Here is a 19,869-nt window from a genome sequence, read left to right on the forward strand (position 1 = left end):
ATAAAGCAAAAAAGAAAAAATATTTCAGGAATAAGTAAATCCAAATTGTTGGTGTAAATAAAATGCTATTTAAAACAAACAAGATGCAATGGATTTAGTAGTCTGGAATTTTCTTGTGATGCATAGATATTTTATCAAGCACAATTTTTTTTTAATCTGTCTTTAGTTAATTAAAATCTGTCCTCATTAGAAAAAGAAAGAAAATAAAAAGTATTTATACTTGAATACAAAAGTTTTATAAAGATCAAATAAAATTCTGTCATTAGAAACAAATGACTGAAAACAAATAAAATATCCAAATAAACACATACCTATTTAATTGAAATTTGTACTAAGTCCTAATTTAAAACCTAATGGCATCTGGAAATCTAATAAACCATTTGAAATTAAGAATATGGAAAAGAGAAAAATAATCATCATCTAAAGAAATTTTTTATGAAATAAAATTTACCTACTTTTGCAGCTCATGTTTGTTGAAAAAAACGTATGACTTTATTTCATGTGCATGCCAAAGAAGGTAGAAATATATTTAACTCATCATTTTTCATTATCTAGCAAGAAAACTCCAACTTTTATTGCTTTAAGTTTCTTATTTCCTACCCTCCCCGCCTACTCCCTCTGTTTCTTCAGACGCTCTTCTGTCCAGCATTGCTTCTGTTTGAGGTGAACAAAGTAAGACTCCCAAGCAGACACACTCAAAATAACCACCACCCAGCTGAAGAGAAATAGGTTTTCTGCCTTTGACTTGTCCTTATATGTTAATAAAATCAGCTCATACATTCTGCCACCAAATTCAGCTTGGAAGTAATCCTCTGCTACTTAAGGCTGAATGAAAAGAGTACTCATTGTGAATTATGTTTCATCTGTCACAATAACCTTCTTTATTCTGTCATGGACCTCCCCTTTGCCTGTGGCAATTAGAGAAAATAGGTATGCCTTGAAGTATGAGATAGTGGATTCTTAAAACAAAACAAAAACTGATACACACAGACAATGCTTGCTAAGCAACATATTGAAAAAAAGCATATGAAGCATTTTGAAGTGATTCTGATTTTTTTAAGGACTCAGTAAAATAATACATTTTAGAATAAGCAGGTGGGATTGTGGCTGTCGGTTATTGTTAACATCAGTTATTGATGAAAAGCAATGAATTAGAATTGCATTAAAAATTAAATGTCAACATATTTTTGTATTGTATACTTTCTAATTAAATCATGCCATAAGATACATATTACAAATATATGGTATTTATTTAAAATACCAAATGAGAGTAATAAATTTATGTGCCTTTTAGTATATTTCAGTACTCCAGACTAACATTTTCACAAATTTTTAAAAGGAGAAAAACAAAGAAAAATTTTTCCCTTAACAGAGCTTAACAAATATTTTATTTAACTTAAAATCAATGTGATTATTTGATTTACTTACTCTTACAAATCACTGAAATTACCTTGAGGCAGTTCAAGTTCACCTTTCTGGAATTAAATCTGTTAAATGATAGACATCATCTAATCATCTTCTTGAAAAGATACCTCAACTTTTTGGCTTAACAGGATACAGTTATATCACTTCTAGTTACAAATGAGTTAAGCTAGATCTTAAGCTACAAAAGACAAAAAAAAAAAAAAAAAGAAAAAAAACAAACATAGTTGACAAAAAAGAAAATGCTCCTTCTCGTACCAAAAGAAAGTCACTGCTGATGAAGTAATTCAAAAGTCATCATAACAGTTGCTAAAATTGAAGCACATAAACAATTTAAGCTATCAAGAAATTCATAAAGTCTGAAGAAAAAATTCTTGAGACTAAAAGGAAAACCTTTTGGCCCACTGCACAGGTTGGGCACAAAAGTGCTTGCTAAGCTATCTATTTCACACATGCAACGACAGAAGGTTCGATATTCATTCGATCGATGAGTGAAAAGGCACAATGGCAAAATCAGACAGACTTCTTTTGAAATACAGATCTCCAATGTCCCCCTACAGTCTACAGATGCACGGCTGGTGGCGTGGCTCAGACGGAGCAAGGGTTACATCAAGGCTGTTCTCTGGACCGTGCAAACAGTCTAGACCAATGACCTGCAGCATCATGCCCTTTGAAGAAGAGGCAAGTTCGGTCATGATGAAGAAAAATCAAGGCGTACCCCTTTTAACAATAGGGAGCAGCTCGAGGCTGCAAAGAGGTAAGCAGGGGTAAGAAAAAAACGGCATCTGCTTCCATGGTTACAGGCCAACTATGAGAACCTTGCTTTTCAAGGGAGTCTGTTCTCAGGCTCCCTCACAGGGTATGTCATGCATTATAAGCAAAGGCAGGTTGAGCTGAAATCCGCATAGTTATTTCAGAGTAAAATGATACGGAGCACATGGCTGGCAGAAAAAAAAAAGTCACATGACTATTAAGAACCAGACTTGGGCTATTTCAAAATAGAATTTTTTTTCTTATGCCAGTTTAAGTAAAGACAATAAATTTGTATAAAACAAACAGTGATGATAAACATGATTTTCATTTCTCAGGCTCTTATGTAAGTAGAGGTCAAGGGTCAAGATAATACCTCCCACACCATGGCAGGACCATACAGCCTATTGTTAAAATAACTTTATGATGGATATCATTTAAAAATATTTCCATTTTTTTGCTGGACTATAAGGTAGAATATATGATCTTGTGAATATCTTTCTCTGTTCTGATTCTCTTTGATTTCCTGCCCTGGATCTTCCCATGTTTACGTTCATTTCTGTGGTTAGACCTCGTGAGGAAAGGTAGGAGGTTTGGTGAGAAACTTCCTCGGTGTGGCAGTGAAAGCTAAGAAAGTGTGGAGTTTCCTCTGCCTTTATAAATATAGTGAATTCAAATCTATGTCAAAATCATGAGCCTTTGATAGTAGTTCTATTTCTAATTCATGCATTTATATTTTATTCATTGCTTGATACATCGATGAGTCTATAGATTTTTTTTTCTTTTCCTGTGAGATGGTTAGTTGTTAAAGTTGAATTTTGTGATATGATACACTAGCAGCTAATGCTATTTGAATAAAAATTTGACAAATATAAAATGCAGCATATTCTGTAATATTAAGGATCAGTCTACTATAATAACTATGAAAAATGCAGACATATGAATAATTAACATAGATAAAACATTCCTGTAACAATGTGCCATAACTGAATATTAGAAGAGCTCATATTTGGTTTTCTTCCAGTGATGTACAATTAACTCTAGATGTCCCATGCGGTTTATCCTCGGAACAATTTTTGTTTGCAAGTGTGTTTTTAAAATTAGGGAATAAAAAAGGAAAGAAGGTTCCAAAGGGCAAGGTATAAAACAACTTTCATTACATTTATTTTTCAGAAGTTATGTATGTTATTATAAATGAGCACCATATGGTCTTGTTGTACGCAGATATTCATTTCAAATACTTACCTTGAAAGAAAATTACCTTGTAGCTTTGTGAAAGCAATTAAGTGTTGGTGATCATGATAGCAACAATTTTGTGCTCCCAACTGAGAAATCAGACGGTAATTTTCTGATGTGTTCCTCCGTACTGATGGTGTGTTTTAAGCTAGGTTCACGACTAAAGGTATGCATGTGGTTTTGTTTCTTTCAATGTGATGAGATACATTAATTTCTGTGCTTGCATGGTGAGGAACTCATATAGGGTAAAAAATGAACTACTGAAGTGTTACTATTTTAGTATATAAAAATCCATACACTATTAAAAACAGTGAACACATTATCTTAAGCAGTCATGTTGTAGTTTCTTTAAATAATTTACATACTGCTAAGATAATTCACCATCAGAGTTTCTTTGATGAAACAACAGATCATACCTGCTGCCAAAGGTCAAGTGCCAGCTATTTCTTCTGTGGAAAATCTACCTCTCAGTTCTCCAAAGGAAAACAACAAAAAAGCAAATGCACAAAGGTTTACGTATTGCATGATAATTTGTGGGTTGTGGTTAAAGGAAAGAGAGGCTATTGCATGGAATCTGTTGCAAAATAGCTGGATTCTTGGGGGGTTTTTTGGTTTGTTTTTCAGTTAACATTGAACCATTAGTCTTGCTCTTTTGTTTTTCAAAACATACTCAATTTTATGAATATTTATGTGTGTACATAAATTACACTAACTTGCCAAATGTGGATATATGTTAAACACTTGGAGATATTCTCATAAACTCAGATGGATAGTTATTAAAATGCTATTACTTTAACACATAAATATGCAGATAGACATTTAATATTGAGTACTTATGGGGAAAAAGGACAGCTTCTTTCCTTAAGAAAGATTCTCTATATCTGAGTATTAAATATCTGAGTCCATATTACATATGTCCATACTACATGTAGTTTGCAACAAAAACTCCACTTATAGAAAAAGGCATATTAGATTTAAACATTCCCTAGAATTAAACGTTAGAATAATTAGTATACGCTGCCCTCCCCACTACAAAATCAAAAAAAGAAGGACTAAAATTGGCCTTGCCTAACGGAGACTTACTCATGTAAGTGAAATAAAAGGACTGAAATTTTCAGTGCTTTGAACATAGTAGATGCTCAACAAAATATCTCTCTAATAAATGAATAAACCTGTAATTGCACTGAAGAATCAATTACCTAAGTATAATTCAATCTCATGAAATGAGGAACAGAAACTTCTCTACTTACGTGTGTATGGTTTTTTTTTTACCTTTTTCTTATGACCTTTCTATACAAATAAGTACTTTTTGTCAATAATCTGAGATTACTGAATGCCTACTATATGTCCAGTGAGACTTGAAGTGTGTAACCAGAGCCACATTTCCCTAATGGGATTCTATGAAACACTACTATTCTGAAAGATGTTACTAGATGTTCTGGGACAAACAAAAATCCAGAAGTCAAATAGATATGAGAGGGGTACCATATTAAACGATGTTAAATAGATTTCTCATATAAAATACTTCTCAGGGCATTCAGAAAACGAAGTATATAGTGTATCCGTAAGAGGAGCGTATACTTGACACTACTTTCCAAAGTTATTTAATCAACTTTGTTCATAAAATAGTTATTAACGTAATATGACCTAATTTCAAAGATATGCCAAAGCTGGCTAAAACCAGCTTGGATGAGCCAATTGTTAACTATCTCTTCCTAAATTCCGTTTTTAAGAGACATCATTTTCTTGCTTGAAATCAGCTATGGCAGAAGTATTTGCATCATAGAAATCATCAGATCAGAGCCTTTTTTTCCTTTTTTTCAGAACTGGTTGTTAAACATTTACTGGCACACCATTATCTAATTTCTTCTCTCACTCCATCTCTGTAGGTAAGTTATGACCACTAACAGGTCAATAGGTTCAGAAGTTTTCTATTTATCAACCTGTCTAAAATACAAAACTTTTTAAATCAATTATGAAGACTAGACATAAAAGAGATAGGCAGCCATGGAAAATAATAGACACTCCATTTTTTCTTTAAAGTTTTTATATCAGGAAGTAGTATAGTTTATCTGTCTGCTTCTCTAATTTAGCTGAGTAAACATCTATGTATATATTCCTTTATACTTTTTCTAACAAAATATTTATATAGTCTGATATATAATTGTCTAATCATTTCTGAGTGCCTGACAACAAATTTCTGAAAATTGCCAGACAGTTTTTAAATGTGTCTCTTAGACTTGCTTCATTATCATCCAATTTTTATAAAACTGAGACAAGGTATCATGAAGTAATTTATACTTTTGTATTGAATATCATTTAATTTCAGGCATTTTATCAGTCGTATTAACCCACTTGATCTCTTGAGTGAGATTATTAGGAGGAAACAAAAATGCAAAATCTATGAGTAGAGATATTGAAATACACGTTTTTGACAGACAAGCCACTTAGTTCCCATTTGATATTTTACCTGTTAAATTACTGTGAGTAGGTTATAGCTGAAATCTTTAAATATTGGGTGGATTACAAGTATAGATATTTGGTTAAATAATATATGACTTAGAATCATAAATTGATTAGTCTTTGGCTTTATTGCTTGAAGAATGGGTTCTACGGTAACAGGTTTTGAAGGGTTTCTGGGATCTACTTTGTGACAATAAGTAGGATGATTTATAGTATGGTTCTAATTTACCTTTCCAATCACATGCACCCAAAACACTATGCACTTCAGCTTATATGGCTCTCAAATTAGTTAATTAATCTGAGTGTCTATTTTGGGGCCACGTATTATGCTATTCATTGGAAATCCAAACATGATTAATACATGGTCTCTGCCCCTCTGGAGCCCACAATCAAGTATGAAAAGAAAGCAACTAAAATGTGCTGGTATCATGAGGGAAAACCATCTGAATATAACTCTGTCTACTTTAGATCTAACATGCATCTATATCATGAATGCCAAGAATTCTACGAACTTAATCCCAGCATCTCATAGACTTTCTATATTCTACTCTCATCACATAATATGTGTCACAGAGAGCTTCATATTCACAAATATAATTATAAACAGTACACTCAAGATTGCCAGGACATGATTCTTAATATATAACCAAGTAAAGAGTAAGTGGAAACAGATAAATTACAGTAACTAGCTGTACATTCTATTTATAAAAACTAGGAAGTAGTATACACAAAGTCAAGATGCTCAGAGAATATTCTGCCATTATCATAAGATAAACATCATTATCATAAGATATCAGACATTCAACTTAGACAATATTGTGTGTGTGTGTGTGTGTATATGAAAAGAAATATGTGTTGAATACTCATTGAATAAGATATTTCTTGTAGTTGAAAAAAATCATTTGAACATACTAATATCATGCTTCTGAGAAATCGAAAGCTAATCGAAAGTTCTCAAAGGTTTTACTTTGTTATCGTATCAACCATATTGGACATAATACACAATTTTAGCATTGGAAAATTCTCTTCCCTATGCCACATAATATGGAACTCTTTTCTCCTTCAAATATACTTCACAATTGTGAAAACATATTAATGCAAAATATTTACACATGAAAGGTTTCCAAGTGACTTATTTAATATAAGGTATTTAATGAAAATACTTTTGATTTTTGATAGATAATTTATTAGCACTATCTATAAAGTTATAAGCACTATTATCTTTTAATTTTAGAAGGAAAACTTGTCCTTTTATATGTTTTTTAAGAAGCTGTCTTGCTTTTTTATAACAAAAAAGTTGTTTTTTAAAAATTTCTATCTATAGAATTTAATTCATCTTTCCGGACCTAGCTCAACTCTCCTCCCTTTTGTAAGTTTTTTCCTTCTTTCTGGAACATCTTCACTTCCCACCTTTCCCTCCTTTTTATCCACTCACGTTCTCTTTCCTTCTGTTCCCTTTATATTTTTGCTGAGGCAAAAAAAGAAAAATAGATGGCAATGGGAACCTTTTAAAACACATGCAAGTAGCACAGGGAGATCAGCTCGGTGCTTTGTGACCACCTAGAGAGGTGGGATAGGGAGGGTGGGAGGGAGGGAGATGCAAGAGGGAAGAGATATGGGGACATATGTATATGTATAACTGATTTACTTTGTTATAAAGCAGAAACTGACACACCATTGTAAAGCAATTATACTCTGATAAAGATGTTAAAAAAATAATAATAAAATAAAATGAAGTAGTAAAATAAAATAAAAATACATGCAGGAATCTTCACACTCCAAAGCTGTAGTAATTGAGTATAAAACTCAGCTCTGAACTTTCAATCACTTTTTAAAAAATGATTTGTCTCTATCTTAAAAATGCAAAATAAAATAACCTCTCGCCCTTCTGAAAGGGGAGATGAACTTCCTGCTCTTGTCCATTCTTTGATCTGAGGCATGAGGGGTACATGTGTTTATTATAAGCCGTGTTTAGGCTCCATTACTGCCTTGCTTTCCAAAAAGTAGTGTTTGTTATTACTAACATAAGATCACCAAAAGCAATTTCCCTTAATTAGCATGTCACAGACTTCATATTTTCATTGAACATCAAAACCATTCTACTTAGCTATTGTATGTGTGTGTATGTGTTAACCCCCAGATGTTAGCATGTGTTGAAACAGGCATCTTTCAATACCTTGTTTTTACAGATGGCTGCCAACTATTGTGCTTGCTATATTACTTTGTGTTCCCTTTGGTATTTTTTTTTCTCAAAGACATGATAGAATCCCTAATATGCCCAACAGACTGCTCAGATTTGTGTTAATTAAAAAGAGACTTTCTTTAAATATATGTTTTTCTTTAAGGGCCATGTTCATGAACCTAAACTATGTTCCTAATTTATATTTATTATAATACTGAGTATTATTTATAATAATTAATAATAGTAATTTGTTTCTCTCCAAGGGTAACATTTCTATATGATGATTCTGTTGCTATATATTTATGTATATATCTCCTATATTATGCTATATATATATACCTATATTTATATCTATGAAGGCATACAGATCTATATTCAATTTTGTATCAGGTAAGCTGTTAACTTTAAGATTACTTCAAATCACCAGGGGATATTGTTAATATTCAGATTCTGATTCAGGTGTCTGGAATGGAGTCTGAGATTTTGCATTTCTAATAAGACCCCAAGGGTGACAATGCTGCTGGCCTGTGGAACACAGTGTCAAGGAGTTAGAGAACTCCTAAAAAGGACTTCAAGCTTTGACTTTGACCCTGATTCTGATCTTAACCTAGATACTTAATCCTTTTGATCTTGTTCCTTATTTATAAAATTGGTGGAATCTTGTTTCTCCTGCCTTTTCATGGACTTGTTCTGTGGTTCAAATTAAATTAATTTAAAGAGTGCTTTATAACAAAAGAGCACAGGAAGAGGTAATACAGACAGATATTTCCTCTTATCCTTTGAATATTATACTGTAAACAAATGACCTAATTTCTGTTGTTGTCTGCCCATTTGGATTGAAACGATGGACCTAGTTTTAAGGTTATCTTCTAATACTTCCTTGTTCTCATATATTCTTCTCTTTTTGTTCATTTAGTCATGTATTAATCCAACAGATATTTATTGAGTAGCTACTGTGTACCGTGCATTGTGCCAGCCTCTGAACATAACAATTGACTCCTTCCACTTCTACTTTTCTTCATTCTCTCAAATAATTTTTTTTACTGATTTCAGTCTATGGTTTATTTTTCTCTTATCTTTCTTTGTCCCTTCAATAGAGTGCTGGGATCATTAATCTGAAGGTTATTTTTTTTTCTCTTTGAATAAATTTTATCCAGGTCCACAAATATTTGTTAATTCTCCACTATGTGGCAGATTCTCTGCAAAAGGAATATAAAATTGAAGAATTTACAGAAGGGACAGTCCCTTATCAAATCATTTGTATTCTACTTGGGGAATGGAATATTTAATAATTCCTTAAATAACTATATTACAAGACAGAATGTTACTAGTGTCATCAGACTTTGAAGAATGCTATGTGAAAGGAGAAAAATCAGAGCTGGCTTGAGGGCTTTGCAAAGTCTTCTTAAAGATGGCTAAATTGTGACAGAAAGAAATGAGAGATAGAAGAGGGTAGATATTAAAGATGGAGCAAATCGTACCTTCTCCCTCTTTGCTATTGTTCATGTTGAATGACTTAAATAATCTGGCAAGGGTAAAAAGATCTTAAAATATTTGTTTAGGTATGTATGAGGTAAAGCTGGAAATTCTCATAGAACTCACACTGTGATGGCCTTGAACGACAGCTACCAGAGTCTGAAATGGTTTGGGGGTTGTTAAGGAATCTTTGAAAGTTAATGTTACTGTTGGCTTTCCTGCCACTCATTCGAAGTCAACCTTTAATTCAGTGTGTGGAATTTAAACACAAATCAACTGTATGAACTCAGTTCATATAGAGCAGATTGGCAACCTCCTGGTAATCTTTTGCGAGTTTTCAGCAGACCAGCATGGCATCATGGGCATGGTGTAATGGACTGTGTGAGGACACCTGGCTGCTAGGTAAGCCCTGTTCACTAACTTGCTAGTCTGTTGACCTTAGAGAAGGAATTCACTTCTGTGAGTCTTAGGCTCTTTTTCTTAATGATTGAAATAATAAACTCCGCTTATTTTCGGAGGTCATGGTGAGAGATAAATATGGTAAATAAACTTGAAAACATAAACTTTGAAAGTATAAAGCTCTGTACAAATATAAGCATTCCCCCTTGAATTTTTTCTGTTCCTTCCTATCCCTCTTTGGGTTGAGGTATTGGAGGAAGTGATCCTTTCTTCCTCCTTTAAATGAAATACCATCTTTTTACTCCATCGTTTTAGGACTCACTCTGCGCTTTTTGAGAACACATCTAACAATTGACTTGTTTTACCTGTTCTTTTTTAAAACCCTAAAATCATCCACAAAGCTGCTCTTTCTCTTTTATCCTGTAATGAGTTTTTATTTATGTGCAGACTATACTAATTGCATTATTATTATGACCTTAGTTTTTATATCACCTCTTGATATATCCACCACTGACTGGCCACAGCACCCCCCATGGGGTCACTCATCATCCTCCTTGATTTGCTTTATGGCACTTTTCATTACCTTAACTTACTTTCTTCTTGTATTTACTTATATATTGTATGTCTCTTGAGTCAATAAGATTTTATTAGTTCATTATGTGACATGACAGTGTGATATGAACTGGTGATAGGAACATAGAATCTGAACCAATGTGTATGTCCTTAAGGAGACAGACAGTAATAAATATTGATAATAATATCTATATTTGTGTATAAATATCAGGTGTTTAAAAAGAAGAATGTGCTACAAAGAATAGAGCAAGCTGAAGGATTAAACAGGAAAAGTTGTTATGCCATTCTGTGTTACACAGATACTCAGGGCAGGGTCCCGATTAGGTGCTACTTATTCAACGACCGGAAGGAAGTAAGGGAGCGAGACAAGAACACATGTAGGCAAAAAGGGTTCCAAGCAGTGAGAAGTGAAAGTGTTTTTTTGTCTCTCTCTCACTCTTCCTTTTTTTCCTTCCTCCCTCCCTCCCTCCCTTCCTCCCTCCCTCTTTCTTTCCTCCCTCTTTTCTTCCTCTTCCTGCTACTTTTCTCTTCCTTCTTCTTCATTTCTTCCCTGCTTACTTTCGTGTCTGCTTTCCTTCCTCTTTCTCTTCTTTCTCCTCCTTCCTTTCTTCCTTGCTTGCTTTTCTTCTTTCCTTCCTTCATCTGTCCTTCCCTCCTTCATTGTTTTCTTTCTTTCTCTCCTTCCTTCTTTCTTTCCCTTTCTTTTATAACATTATAACTACGTATTTGTTGTTTATAAATAAAGCTGTTGAGAAACATTTACCAGCACGTCTCTGAGGAGCCATTTGAAGATCATTGCAGCAGTCCCAGTGAGAGATGATGGTGGCTTAGACCAGGGTGGTAGTGAAGGAAGACATAGGAAGTGGGCAGGTTCTGGAAGCAATCTTCAAAGGAAGCACTGACAAACAGCTTTGCTGAATGATTGAGAAAATGGTTGAGAAAATGATGCACCAAGGGTGCCTTCTGGGTTTTTAACCTAAGTAATCAAAAGTATAGCTGCCATGGATTGAAATGGAAATGGCTTCAAGAAGAACAGTTTTGGGAGTGAGTGTGAATAATTTGGTTTTGCGCACATAAAGATTGAGATGTTTATTAGGTCCATCCAAATGGAGGTGTCTTGTAGAAAGTTGGATATTTGAGTCTGACACTCAGGAAAGGAATCTGGATTAAAGATATCAATTTGAGTATTATCTGTAAAGAGAATGGTATCCCCCCATTCTTCATAATCTAAATGGGGACTATTTGCATATCAGTTTTTCAAGGTTTTCATGCAGAGTAGAAAAGCCATGTCATTACATAGCTATTGCATCTTGTTGAGACTGCTGAGTCAGATGTTCTCTTGATACATTTGTTTTATACTATAATGTCAGCAACTAAGTAAAATTTGCTATGAATTGATTGAAGCCCTATTTGCTTTTTTTCCCAATTCAATTTCATACTTATGCTTCTTGCTTCTTAGAACTGATCAACTATAGTCATCACTTCTCAAAATCTGGTTCCAGGACTCAGAACTGCCTGCATCAGAATTAAATGGGTCTATTTTAAAATGTAGAATCCTGCACTCAAATACTAAGTCATGTTAGTCCAGCGGCCTAGGAATCTGCATTGTTATTAGCATGCAGGTGAAGATTTAGCCACTCCTGCTATAGTGTGTAAATAAAAGTATAGTATCTTTTTAATCTTTTTTTAGACTCTCTCACTGCAAAATTTTTTTTTAATGATTTTTTTATATTTGTATAGTTAAACCTGCCCACTCATATTCTAGGTTGCTTAGATTAGAATAGAATTGATTTCAATCATAAAGATTAAATCATTAGTTAAGCAACTTAATAGCAAAACTAAATTTAATCATTCCTTCTTTTTTCTTTCAAAAAGTGTAATTTTAGGATATACTGCAGCTTTAGGATATACTATTCAGACAAAAACTTGGTTTCAATGGTAGATATTGAATTGCTGTGGTAATTTTAAAGGGTTGTTAAATATTTCTGATCCTCCCTTGTTCTGGGCACATAACAGAATTGTATTGTATTTCCTAAACCCCTTGTGATTTAAGTGTGCACAGAAAAGGAGTAGAGGCCAATAAGTATTATACTTAGTGCCAGAATATTTAATAGCCAGTGTTCCTTTATCCTTCTCGTATCTTTCCCTGTACTTGAGATGGAGGCTGCCCTGTTATCCTACTTACCTGAGTTACTACAATTAGCAGAAGCTCATCTGCTAACCTGCAATAACACAGTGTGAATGGGAAATGCAACTTTGCAATTTTAAGCCACTAGGATGGGGATTGATTACTGCAGCACAATCTACTTTCTCTAGCAGAACTGAGTTACTTGGGCATGAGTTATCTCCCATTCAATAGGCTGATATTGTGAATTGACTTAAGCTAATTTATTCTTCAACAACCGTCAGGGATTTTTGCCAGTATACATCTCTTCTCTTATAACTATGATACCAGAGAGTTTATTTAAAAAACAAACAAAAACCAAAGTAAGTTACAAACCAATTTCTGCAAATGTACACATTTTTATTAACAGTCAGGTACAAAATCCATCAAACAGCCCGTTCCAATAATCTGGGGGTGGTTTCCCCTTGTCCTTTTCAGCATGTCATCCAGCACACAGTAGGAAAAGTTCGCTGATGCATGACACAACATCTTCTGGTGTCAGGAGAATGAGCCTTGTAGTAGTACCAGGTGAAGGAGTCACCTTCTAAGTTAAGGGATGGGTAACAAATTCAATAGGATCCTAAATCTAGGGTGTCAAAGATTTTAGCCTCTTGGCCTTATACTGGCACTTTTATACTTTGCTCACAATGAGGAGATGATTACCCAGTTCTAGCCAGTCATACATCTTGATCACCATTGTGTCACCAGTGAAAAATTGTCAAAACTTTCCGTAAATCACCAACCCCCCACGTATAATTTCACAGAGCAATATTTGGAAATTCCAAGCATTTGTCACAGTTACCCCTGGAGTGCAAACTATAGATTGGACACTTTAAATCTTAACCAACTTGAGAGTGATTCCCTAACTAGAATTCTTCAAATCTTAACTAATTTTTCTAGTTTGTAAATTAAAGGCAAACTAACGTACTTCATACCATACTTACTGGAGCATTTTAAAGTAAATTACAGGCACCAATAGAATTAATTATGGATTTTAGTTTTTCCCCCCATGTTCTACTAAGAGTACAAAAAACATAAAACTGACCAGAAGCGTACAGTATTTTACTTAACAAATGTAAATCTATTAGTACATGATTTTTAATAGTTTACGTTAGACTTTGCCAATATTTTTGTTATTCATCTTGGTTCCAAACAGATTAAGAATTATTTGTAGTTATTTAAATGAAAAATATATAATTAAACTGTTTACATATTGTGTAGAGTTTTTTAAACAAAAAATAGACTACATTGACTTAATATGAAAATCTTGAAATATTGGGTTATAAATTTAGATTCTGCTGCCTTCTTTCTGCATGCTCATGGTCTGGAAAGGAGACTAGCCTCCTTAATGTTTTAGTTTCCAAATATTTTGCCAACTATGAATGAACTAGGTCAAAGGTGGAAAGCATTCTTTCTACAGCCTACATGAATATTCTGCTGTTTGAAAAACTGGACTAGCCCATCAATCATGTTAATACTGTAGATTCTCACAGAGTTGAAATATAGCCTGTAAAACCTTATCTTATGTAAGCATATGTTTTCCAAAATCTTCAGCTCATTTCAAATTATTTTAGTTACTGCTATGGATAAATAATTTCTGGATGCCTAGGACAGCAAATAATATTGGTAAGAAAATTAATTGTAAATAGAACATATAAAATGACTTATTTTAAAACACTTCTAAAAAACTTAGAATAGTTTTAAATATTAAACTTTTAGACATTAGACTTATTTTTGATGATATATTTTAATATTAACATTTAAAAATAAAACTGTATTTAAAATGTAGCATTCTACTAATAACCCCTGTGATTCAAAAAAACATTTTTAGTATAGAATTAGAAATATTAAACAAGTTAATTGGTGGTGTTTTGCAGGTTCACCCATATGACAATCTTTTGTCTCTAAAATATTTGTGGTATTTTGGAAACAACTATAACAATAAAAATAGCAAGAGCACAATTTGACTTCAAAGTCAATTTATGTAAACTTAACTTTGGCTGGACCTGTTTAATATTTTTGCTAACTTTAATCCCTGTGAATTTTGATGTTTGGAAGTTGTACATTTCCAAATTTATTTATTTATTTATTTAATAAAAAACATTTTAATGATTAATGTTTAAACATTATTTAACATTGTGGGTATATCCAGATGAGCTAAAGCACACTTTGACTGCACACTATTGAATGTTATAGTTTCTGTATTGAAATATGTAAAGACATTCACAAACTAGTACCTAGGAAGACATGCATTTAAGCAGACCTACAATGAATTGGATTGATTATTCCTAGCAATGTACTTTATTGATATTATTGATATTGTTATTGTGCAGTAATTTTTATGGAATCCAAGAGGATGACTACTTTTCTATAGGGAAGGTGGTTCCAGTTGACAGCATGTAAACTGCAATATTTAAATTTTTTAAACTCCCATTTATAAAAAGACATTTTGGCTTTAAGATTTTTTTAAATAAGTGTAAATTGAACACTTCGTATGTTAGTTCAGGGAAATTTTTTAAATTTCAGTTTTGTTGAGGTATAATTGACATAAAATTATAAGATATTTAAGATATACATCATGATGATTTGATATGTGTATACACTGTAGGATTTCCCCATCTAGTTGATAAACACATCCATCTTCTCACATATTTATCTCATATTTATTTATTTATTTTTTGGTGAGAACATTTAAATTGTGCTATCTTAGCAAAGTTCATGGGAAGTTTTAATGATGACCATATCCTCCTTTATTCATTTTCCTTTCAGGTTATTGATCATTAAAATGCCATTGTAAAGGGATGACTCAGAAATAACAGTAAGTTGAAAGACATATCATTTTAATATTGTACTATAACATATCATACCATATGTGATGATTTTTTTCCTTCTAATTTTGTACACTAGTGTAGGGCATAGAATGTGACAAGAACCCCTAGACCTTAAAGTATATTTTTCTGTGAAGCCAAAATATTTTTTAACTAAACTCTGCTGGTCAGTAATTTTTGGATTTGGCAAGTTTCAGTGCAGTCCTGTTTTTGAGAAAAGTCAACAAAAGTATTTCCCTTCTAATTCAATATTCTTTTTTCCCTTAAACAGTTTTTCCTTTTGGTGCAAATACTTATGAACTCAGTATTTTGACAGTAACAATAATATATTCTGTGTTTTTTTTTTTTTTTTTTTCTGTACTGAAAGTAATGTTTATGCTGGATTTAAACTTTTGTCAGACAGATCTACTTATTAAACCAAATGAAATAGGTATGATAAGAACGCTTTCTTTGTTTTATTGAATTACATGAGCCTTGTTAGTAATACACTTACATCTAATATTTATATATTACCATTGCTGTTTCAAGCTATGAATCTTAATGTTTCATATTTTAATAAACTATTTTGATCAGCCACATATTTTCTTCTGAAATGGACATACATCATATGCAATGGACTGGAGGAATTATTTTGCCTTTTCTCATGATTCATTAGAATAAATAAAAATTTCTGTTCTGGAAAAATTATCAACCAATACTTTAATGAAGTGCTATTTTAATGCAACAGATTTACTTCCTCTCCTGACATTAAGATATACTTTTTTGCTTATAACATTTACTACCCAAAGATAGCTGATACAAAAAAATACTGAATAAAGACAGCCTCAGGAATAAAACACAGGAAAATAATGTTAAATTAAAAACGACTTGTGAATTAAAATATACATATATGTGTGTATTCACATACAAATACACACGCATAGAGATATATAATAATATATCATCATATATTTACAGGTATGTAATTATATATTATGTAAGTATATAATAATATATAATTGATTTAAATAAATTATATAAGTATATATAAGTAAATTATGTAAGTATATATAAATATTTAAATCTATATAATTATACAGATAGATAATTGTAAAAGCAATATGTAGTAAAACTCAAAACAGATTCATGTAAGAGAAAGTTGCTAACCCTTTCCACTTCTCGGTCTCCCTCCTGTCCCTGGGGTAGCCAATGCCAAAGCTGGTGTGTGTTCCTCTACCTCACTCCTGTGAGCTTCCCCACGCTCAGAAAGCACAGATGCACATTTTTATGTCTTTTTTATCAGAAAGGTTTATTTTTTCTTTTATTGTTTGTTTTTATAAACAAACTACCAAGAACATTGCTCTTTAGCTTGTTTTTTCAAAGGTGTCCCTTTAAGTTAATATATGTAATATTCCATATTATGGTGCACTAACTTTTAGTTAAAGAAAATAAAAATCTGGATGTTTAGTGTCCTCCTTCTATCACAGCCCTAGATTAGAAGGCATAGATACTGCCATAAATGGCAAATCTCACTGATATTTTAACTCCAAAACAGATAGCCAAATGAAAATGACTTGAGGCCTATATTAGAGCAGGATATCAAGATTTAAGAAGCGAATAGTTATTCAGTAAACAATGAGTTCTTGAACTGATTTATTGTACATGTGATCTGGTGTTATCCATCTCCAACAATATATGATCCCCAAAGCAGAATACATGCTGCTTTGCTATGATGTAATGGTTGCATTCTTCAGACACTACATTTGATGAAAAAAAAAAAATCACAATATAAAACCATGTTTCAGTAGAAAGAAATGAGTTAGGGGATGGATTTGCTAATTTTACTAACTTCCATCGGTGGTTTAAATTCAGGATTCTCTTTATATCAAGATTAGGCATAATGAAGAGAGCAAACATAAATTAAGCCATGGACTTATATAAATGAACATAAATTTAAAAAAACATAATAATATCTGAGAGTAAATAACTTTACTTATATAAAACACAATTAGCAATTTTGTTTAGAATGGCACAGGTCATCAGAAAGCTATATATATATCATATAAAATATCATAATACATGTCATATATATTCATCATTTTTATACATTACATATCTGCTGATGATACTGATGTTATACTGATGTTATGTCTATTATATACTTATTTATTTTTATATATTATACTGATATAGTATACTCACCATGCTGATAGGTGCATCTGACTTTGCCCCCTTAAATTTTGTGTAGAAAAGATATTTTTATTTTACAAAATTTAAATACTAACACAACAGCATTACAAAGCTAGAATGTGCATTTAAGAAGTTTCTTAACTAACAAGTTTTTAAAAGTCTCTACGTAAGGGTGTGTTGTGTGTGTGAGTGTGTGTTCATCACTGAGCCTAGATTTGGAGCTAACAGTGTGGGTCAGGCAGTTTAAGCCCAGCCGACTGTGAAGAGAAACTTGATAAGAGTGATTCAATTCAATCCATCAATGTTTACTGAGCACTTGCTATGCACTAGGTAATCTTCTAAATGGTAGAGTTACAGTAGTGAACACAAGTTCAGGCAAGCATAGCTTTTACATTCTAGTGGTAGTGATGGGGCAGAAGGGGGGCAGGCATTAAACCAACAACCAAATAAAAAAAATGTTATACTGTTTTTGATAGTGTCAAATAATGGGAAGAAAAATAAAGTTGGGTGGGAGGTCAGGGAGAGGATATCTTCTATTTTAGGTTGGGGAAGGCTTTTCTGAGTTGGTAGCATCTGAGGAGAGACTTGAAAAAGTGACGGAGTACGCTTACCATAAGTTTTCTGGGAAACAGCATCTCAGGCAGAGGGAAGAGTCAGAATTAAGTTCCCAAGGAAAGAGGATTGTTTTTGGAGAGCACTGTCTCCAAGGAGAAAGCACATATTTGAGCAATACCAATGAGGCCAATGGGATGGGGCAAAGTCTTGTAAGCTCTTGTTGGCCATGTTAAGCATATTGGGGTTTTCTTCTAAGTCAAATGGGAAGCTGTTTTGATCAGAGATGTGAATTGACTTACATTTTTAAGAGTGTGCTTTGCTCTGTGAAGAATAGCCTGAGCGAAGGGTGGGAAATCATTTAAACACTTACAGTACTTCGAAAGAGTGGACTTATATCCACTTGGTGCTTTTAAACAGAATGATCTGAATACCATAATGTTTGATTTACACTGTATTTCGTATTCATAATAGAATAGAATAATATTTGTAAAATCTTTAAAACAATATTGGCATACAGTAAGTTCTATGTAAATACTCTTATCTTCATCCTCTTTGTCATCATCATCATTACTGGCATGATCAAAAGGCATAATAGATGCCCTTAGGGAAAATGATAGTTCCCTCCAATGTTTTTACAAGTATGACCCTCTATTCCTCACTAGAATCAAACAGAAAGGATTTTGGGGTGTACTATACCACACAGAATTGTTTAAGAATAATATGTATAACATCCAATACTTTATATTCATTTTGAATTTACCTCGTAAATTATAACTAAAACCTCATTTTTTAAAATAACAGCTAAAATAAACCTGCTTGCATTATTTCTATTTACATTTTAAAAATTAAGTCTTAAACTTTTATGAAAATATCATCTGAAAACCTAAATATGTACATTCATTCTAAGCTGACTTTTTTGAGCACCAGTTAATTCTTAGATATGACTGTCTTCTGTGTATTGATGTTTTGTATAATTTTTTTCACTACTTGGCCTAAATTGATATAGATGACACACACACATACACAACCTGCATAACATTAGCTGTACACGTTAAAATCCAAGGCTTAGTATGTGGAGAGAAGCATAGTATCAAAAATAATATTTTTGTTTCTTCTTCAACTTATCAGTTCTTTAGTTTCCTGAGGACTGCTTTTTAACAAAGGGTACACAAATCTGTTTTGTGTGGTTTTTAAATTTTTGGTGCGTAATTTTTTTGTTTTGTTCTTTGGGTGGGCTTTGTTTGTTTGTTTGTTTTAGACTGGAAACATGATGAATAGTGCTAATTTTAACTTGAGTTTCAAACACTCACTGAGTGATATTTTAAGACCTACACCTTTGATATGGTAACAAAATAAACTAACAAAATAGGCCAATAAGCCAAATGGAGAAATGCTGGTACAGATAAAATGTTTTAGTTTTCTGATCTAGGTCTGGCAACCCAATTTATATACTTTAGAAACTTAGGTATATTTACCTATCCTGGTGTGTAAATAAACTGGATAATTGCAATATAGTCCACATTTTGTGCATTAAACTAGAAGAAAAAAACATGGAACATATAAAATCATAAAAGATATTAGTAATGCTCAGAAATATAAACTAACGCTAGGAGTATGTCTTTTAGTAAACATTTCCGATTTAATGATATATA

General features: G+C 32.6%; 1 long non-coding RNA gene across 1 annotated transcript in view; it reads left to right on the forward strand.

Moving 5' to 3' along the window:
* Nucleotides 1-2,103: 2,103 nt before the first annotated feature.
* LOC132520674 (uncharacterized) overlaps nucleotides 2,104-19,869 on the forward strand; it is a 206,095-nt gene continuing 188,329 nt past the window's right edge. Inside the window, exon 1 of the long non-coding RNA XR_009540599.1 lies at nucleotides 2,104-2,179. This is a non-coding gene — a long non-coding RNA (uncharacterized LOC132520674). The remainder of the gene's footprint in view (nucleotides 2,180-19,869) is intronic.

Source organism: Lagenorhynchus albirostris, chromosome 5, assembly GCF_949774975.1.
Source record: "Lagenorhynchus albirostris chromosome 5, mLagAlb1.1, whole genome shotgun sequence".
Lineage (NCBI taxonomy): Eukaryota > Metazoa > Chordata > Mammalia > Artiodactyla > Delphinidae > Lagenorhynchus > Lagenorhynchus albirostris.